At 34.6% G+C, this 6,593-nt stretch overlaps 1 protein-coding gene and 1 long non-coding RNA gene across 5 annotated transcripts in view; one reads left to right on the top strand and one right to left on the bottom strand.

Annotated features, from left to right (window-relative positions):
- LOC118762429 overlaps positions 1-5,423 on the bottom strand; it is a 16,711-nt gene extending 11,288 nt beyond the window's left edge. Inside the window, exons 1-2 of the long non-coding RNA XR_004998177.1 lie at positions 5,413-5,423; positions 5,203-5,211 (exon numbers count right to left, since the gene is read on the bottom strand). This is a non-coding gene — a long non-coding RNA (uncharacterized LOC118762429). The remainder of the gene's footprint in view (positions 1-5,202; positions 5,212-5,412) is intronic.
- The window catches only part of LOC115209755 (FMRFamide receptor-like), a 624,942-nt gene that overhangs the window by 209,220 nt on the left and 409,129 nt on the right, over positions 1-6,593 (top strand). The gene's annotated exons all lie outside the window — the stretch shown is intronic.

Raw genomic sequence — 6,593 nt, 5'->3', positions numbered from 1 at the left:
CATTAGTCATTTCTACCAAAAATGATTTTACTAATCATACCCAATGCAATTTTTCAAAGCAAGACATTTAAAAAATGAATTTAGTCTTGTATCACCTGTGATTTCGTACTTACCGCAGTTGCGACCGTACTCATCAGCAAGACTGATTCTGAACATATCATAAATAAACGACCTCGCACCGTCAAAGCCGAACAGCTATCTGTTCTACTCCAACGAAGCACATGGGGAAGTTTACATATAATACATCCGGTAAATGGCAGGCTTCTTCGAAATGCATTTCGGATATACAGAACAATCGGATATACAGAACAAATTCAAAGTGATTCTGGAAAAAAATTTCCCTATCTCTCATAGATATCATAGAATTATTTCTAGGAAAACAGTTAGGATTTCTTATTCAACCCTCCCAAATATGTCCACTTTAATAGCTAAAATTAATAATAACAACATTAAACTAGCCAGGAAAGATAGAAATAAAAATAATAATATCAGAATGAATACCAATAGCAATAACAATAATACTACCAACAATAAAAACAGCAATAGGAACTATCAAAACATAGGTGAAATTAGTAACCACAGAATGACTAATAACATTAACATTAATAGTAATAATAATAATGCCGATATTAATAGAAGTAATATTGTTAATAATAGAAATAATAGAAATAAGGCTAATGGAGAAAATAAGGAGAATGAAAATATCAGTGATATCTATAACAATAATATACAGTTGGATAAAAAGACTAACAATAATAATAACATTACGAATAATATAAGAAATCTTGGTAGGACTTTACACCTAAATGATGAAACAGAAGGATCAATAAATAATAACAATACTTTAGATATTAGCACCAACTATAGAAATGATAATCAAAATAATAGGAACCTTAAACATCTACCCAGGAATAATCCAAGGCCTGAAGTTGTTCCTCCTGTGTGTAAGTGTAGAATAAAATCAAAATGCCCGGCACCTGGTCTATGTAGGGAAAATAATGTAATCTATAAATGTACCATATCCACGGAGAATAACAAATATTTTTACATTGGCTGTACAATTAATTTTTTAGCTAGAGTTAGAAATCACATCTCGACTTTTAAATTACGTCATAAAGCTGGTACCACCACACTTTCAAACAAAATCTGGGAACTCAAAAATAATAATAAAAATTATACCCTTAATTGGGAAATAGTTAGGAGAGCAATTCCGTATAAAAATAGTAGGGTTGGTTGTCAACTATGCTCCATGGAGACGTACGAAATTCTAAAGCATAGTAAACATAGAAACTTATTGAATAACCATATCGAACTAGGTCAAGTTTGTGTCCACGCTAAATTGAAGACTTTAAAATATTTTAAATGATTGGAATATTCATAACTAGATAGATAGATATAACTTGATTTCTACTAGTATAGCACTGCTTTAAGTAGATAACTAAGAGTTCTCACATTACAGTTATCTTTATCTTTTTCCTTATATCTGCATCAGTTTTTTGAGAACAGGGAAATGAATAGTACTTATTCGCTACTTAATTGAGGCTTTATTTAATTTCAAACTCACAATTTTTAAATTCTTAATTTTAAATCTTAATTGTAATATTTAATTTTAATTCCTAACTTAATCTAATTTAAATAGCATAACTCTAATAAATTATAATTAGTTACTGTAGCCCCATAATTCTATTTCATAATTAAATAAATAAGGCTATTCCCTCGGTGATAATATGATTATCTTCATTATGATAGACAATCCCCTAACACCTTGTAAATGATCTTATAAGATTTGACCTGTAGTCAGTCAATGTATGAATAATAACGACAACTCCTTAAGACAATAAAATGAATAAATTAAATAAGTAAATTTTTAATGACTTTTTGATAAGATTATACTTAGATTTTCCTAATGTATTTTCTGGTGATTTTAGCATCTGACCCCTTAACCCCTGACTGTGTTATCTCTTTAGATTCTCTTTAAACTCATAGCTGATTTCAACAGCAATAAATTAACGGTTTACTGGTCAAAGAATAATATTCTCCTCTAGTTCCTAGATGCCTGTTGATTAAAACCAGACTTACAGTCTACTAACTCTTCTGTATAGCTAGAACCCTCTTTTTTTCTTTTTCTTTTTTTCCCTTCTTTCCCTATTTCTTTCTCTTTTCTCTTTTTTCTTTTTCTTCTTCTTATTCTCTGTTTCCTTTTCTCTTCTCTTTTAGTCCCCCTCTCCCCCCCCTTTTTTGCTCCCTCCTCCTTTATTTTCTCTCTTTTCTTCTATTCCCTTCTCTATTCTTGGCCGATCTAGTAAGCCCTTCAGCCTTTAAGAGTTAAATAGCTACAGCCTCTTGTGAATAGCAGTAATGTGATTAATGTGGCAAACACCTAATCATATAACAAGGATTGATACCTACCTCATTGTGTTCAACCATTGTGAAATTTATCGCCTGTGAATATGAAATTCATCTCCATTTCTCTGGAAATTTACATCTACACCATTGGAATCTGTGCATATATACAAAGGATTAATTCACCCTCTCTGTAATGCTAATAAGCAGGAATTGAAACCCACCTCGTTGTAATTAACAATGGATAAATTTGTCTTCTGTGAGTATATAATCCCTCATCATATCTATGGAAATTCATATGGATTAGGTCACCTTCTCTGTGATGCTATCAAAACTTTTTTAAAATTCTGTGATAAGACTGTACATCATCTTTAAAGAACTTTAATGAACTTTAGAAATCTGTTTAATTATCTACATTACTTCATGAGTATAGCCTCAAACACTAGGATGTCTAGAGAACTTACATGTATTTTAGCTGATGAGTACGGGACTCGTTTATATGCTGTAATCTTTGCAACTTTTAATAAAACCTGTCCTTGTATGAAACGATCGTACTAAAAACCTATCCATTCTTGTTGCTTCTTTCTCGCGTATATATATATATATATATATATATATATATTATATATATATATATATACACACATACATACATACATACATACACATACATACACACATACATACTTAATACATACACGCTTGTATAAGTAATTATTTGGACCTTTCGTTATATGGTTTGTTTACGCTCCCCAGTGTCATTAACAGTTATGATATAAATCTCACTGGATCTACGTCAGGAACTCCTCAATGTTCGTTGATTTTATAAGGAATGACGGAAATAAGAAATGGAGTTTGCAAGAAAGATTTTTCTACAAAACGGTCGTTTCGACCCATTATGCTTCTATCCCTTGCGGGTAGGATATTAATTATGTAGTGAAGTAACTTATTTAAAATGAGACGCCTGATGAGTCGCATTATGCATTGTGGATGCAGCACAACTAGCTGCACAATATCCTACCTGATGGGTCGAAAACAACCGTTGTGTTGAATAAGGATTCTTGCAAACTCCATTTTCCGTGCTGTGTGGTAAGAAACTTGTTTCCTAACTACATGATTCCGGGTCCGGTCCTACTGCATGGCATGTTGCGCAAGTGTCTCTTGGTATAGTCTTGGGACGACCAAAGCCTTGTGAGTGGGTTTAGTAGAGGCCTTGAGTGGATTTAGTAGTGGCCCGTCGAATGTATGTATGTATGTATGTATGAATATCTATCTATCTATCTATCTATCTATCTATCTATCTATCTATATATCTATCTATCTATCTATCTATCTATCTATCTATCTATCTATCTATCTATCCATCTATCTATCTATCTATCTATCTATCTATCCATATATCTATCTATCTATCTATCTATCCATATATCTATCTATCTATCTATCTATCTATCTATCTATCTATCTATCTATCTATCTATCTATCTATCTATCTATTTATCTATCTATCTATCTCTCTCTCTCTCTCTCTCTCTATATATATATATAATATATATATATATATTGTGTGTGTCTGTCTGTCTGTTCCCACACGATGTCTTGTCAACCTATGTTGGTGTATTTACGTCCCGGTATCTTAGCAGTTCAATATAATAGATGCAGAAAATAAATACTAGGCTTACAAATAGTTCTGGGGTCGATTTGTTCGACTGATTTGTCCAGCATAGACGCAGTAACATGATTGAGAGAAGTAGATGAAAAAGAATAAAAGAATGTATACATAGGCGCAATGGCCTAGTGGTTAGGGCAGCGGACTCGCGGTCGCAGGATCGCGGTTTCGATTCTCAGACCGGGCGTTGTGTGTGTTTATTGAGCGAAAACACCTAAAAGCTCTACGAGGCTCCGGCAGGGGGTGGTGATCCCTGCTGTACTCTTTCACCACAATGGCGGTGCCCCAGCATGGCCACAGCTCAAGAGCTGAAACTGGAAAAACAAACAAACATACATACATATATATATATATTTTTCTCTCTTTCTTTTATACTTTTTCAGTCATTTGACTGCGGCCATGCTGGAGCACCGCCTTTAGTCGAGCAAATCTCTCCCGGGAATTATTCTTTGTAAGCCCAGTACGTATTCTATCGGTCTCTTTTGCCGAACTGCTAAGTGACGGGAACGGAAACACACCAGCTATGCTAGGGAGACAAACACAGACACACAAACACATACATATATATATATATATATATATATATATACGACAGACACACAAACACATGCACACACACACACACACATACACACATACACACACAATATATATATATATATATATATATATATATATATATATATATATACGACAGGCTTCTTTCAGTTGCCGTCTACCAAATCCACTCACAATGCATTGATCGGCCCGGGGCTATAGCAGAAGACACATGACCAAGATTCCACACAGTGTGACTGAACCCGGAATCATATGGTTGGTAAGCAAGCTACTTACCACACAGCCACTTCTGCGCCTATATATATATATATATATATATATATATATATATATAATATATATATATGAAATAAATCTCTGAGCGAGGTATAAATAGTAGCTGCATGACATCGTGAAATATATTTGCCACTTAAATGTGGCTAACACTTAAATGTGGCTAAACCAGAAACTCGAGTCCGTGTGAATCATGTCAGATCGGAGATGGGAAGGATGGCTTCTATTTGCAAATACTGATAGGGCACAGAAAGTGTGTCAATAGCCAGCTGGAGGAAGTGTCCTCCTGGGACTACAAGCTACAGCACCACCAACCCTTAAGGGTTAGCCGCATTTAAGTAGCAAATATACTTTACGACGTCGTGTAGCTACCGTTTATACCTCGCATAGAGGTTTATTATTGCTTGTTTACACGTTTTCGATATCGGAAAAAGGATATATATTTGCAAAGGGCACCCGCTTTTCATTGGAAATCGGTGATTGTCACACGCTAATGACGGGTCAATAACCAGAAACTCGAGTCCGAGTGTATTATGTCAGATTTCCCTTTGCAAATACTGATAGGGCACGGAAAGCGTGTCAATAGCCAACTGGAGGAACAAGCCAGCTGGGGCAACAAGCTAGAGTAGAATTCACTCTTAGGGGTTAGCCACATTTAAGTGGCAAATATACTTCACTATATATATATTTAAACCCAAACGAAAACTGCAATCAGTAGGCAGTTTTTTGACGCTGGAAGTAGTCAAAACGAACAAAACCACATTTAAGGGCAATCTTCAAAAGGAACGAAAAATACAGAATTTTACCTTGTTATTTTATTCCAGTTATTTTTTAGAGACCGCGCCATAATATTAACATATAATTAAAAGACAATTAATATGTGTCTCTTCGTTATATATATAATATATATTATATATATATATATATATATATATATATATATATATATATATTATATATATATATATATTGCTTAGACATTGCATGACTAATAGCCACTCCGCGTGTTTACCGAGTTTTCCGAGTGCGTGCGCATGTGTTATGTACATATACTCTTTTTCTCTTTTACTTGTTTCAGCTATTTGATTGTGACCATGCTGGAGCACCGCCTTTAGTCGAGCAAATCTACCCCAGGACGTATTCTTTCTAAGCCTAGTACCTATTCTCAGTCTCTTTTGCCGAACCGCTAAGTTACGGGGACGTAAACACACCAGCATCGGTGGCCAAGCGATGTTGTGGGGAGGGGGACAAACACACACACACATATATACAAACATATATACGACGGACTTCTTTTCAGTTTCCGTCTACGAAATCCACTCACAAGGCTTTGGTTGGCCCGAGGCTATAGTTGAATACACTTTCCCAAGGTATCACGCCGTGGGACGGAACCCAGAACCACGTGGCTGGTAAGCAAGTTACTTACCATACAGCCACATTATTTTTTTCTAGAGTTTCTACTAGTAAATCTAAAGCCCTTTTGGATATACATTTTTGTAAATACATCAGTAATGACTTTCTCACTGGTAGTGTCTTCCCTCTAAATAGCACAAATGTAATTCGTTTTTTTCTCAAATTGCACTTCACATTCACAATCCCGCTGAAGTTGTTCGACGTTATTTAGGCACTCAAATACGTCAGCACTGTATCTAATAGCAAAAATAGCTCTAAGCTAATGAAGTTCCTAACAAAACTATTGTTTTTCCTGTCATCCCTTTTTCTGATATATTCTTATATATTCATTTCGAAC

Source organism: Octopus sinensis, linkage group LG3 (genome assembly GCF_006345805.1).
Source record: "Octopus sinensis linkage group LG3, ASM634580v1, whole genome shotgun sequence".
Lineage (NCBI taxonomy): Eukaryota > Metazoa > Mollusca > Cephalopoda > Octopoda > Octopodidae > Octopus > Octopus sinensis.
This window is presented reverse-complemented; position numbering and strand designations above follow the sequence as displayed.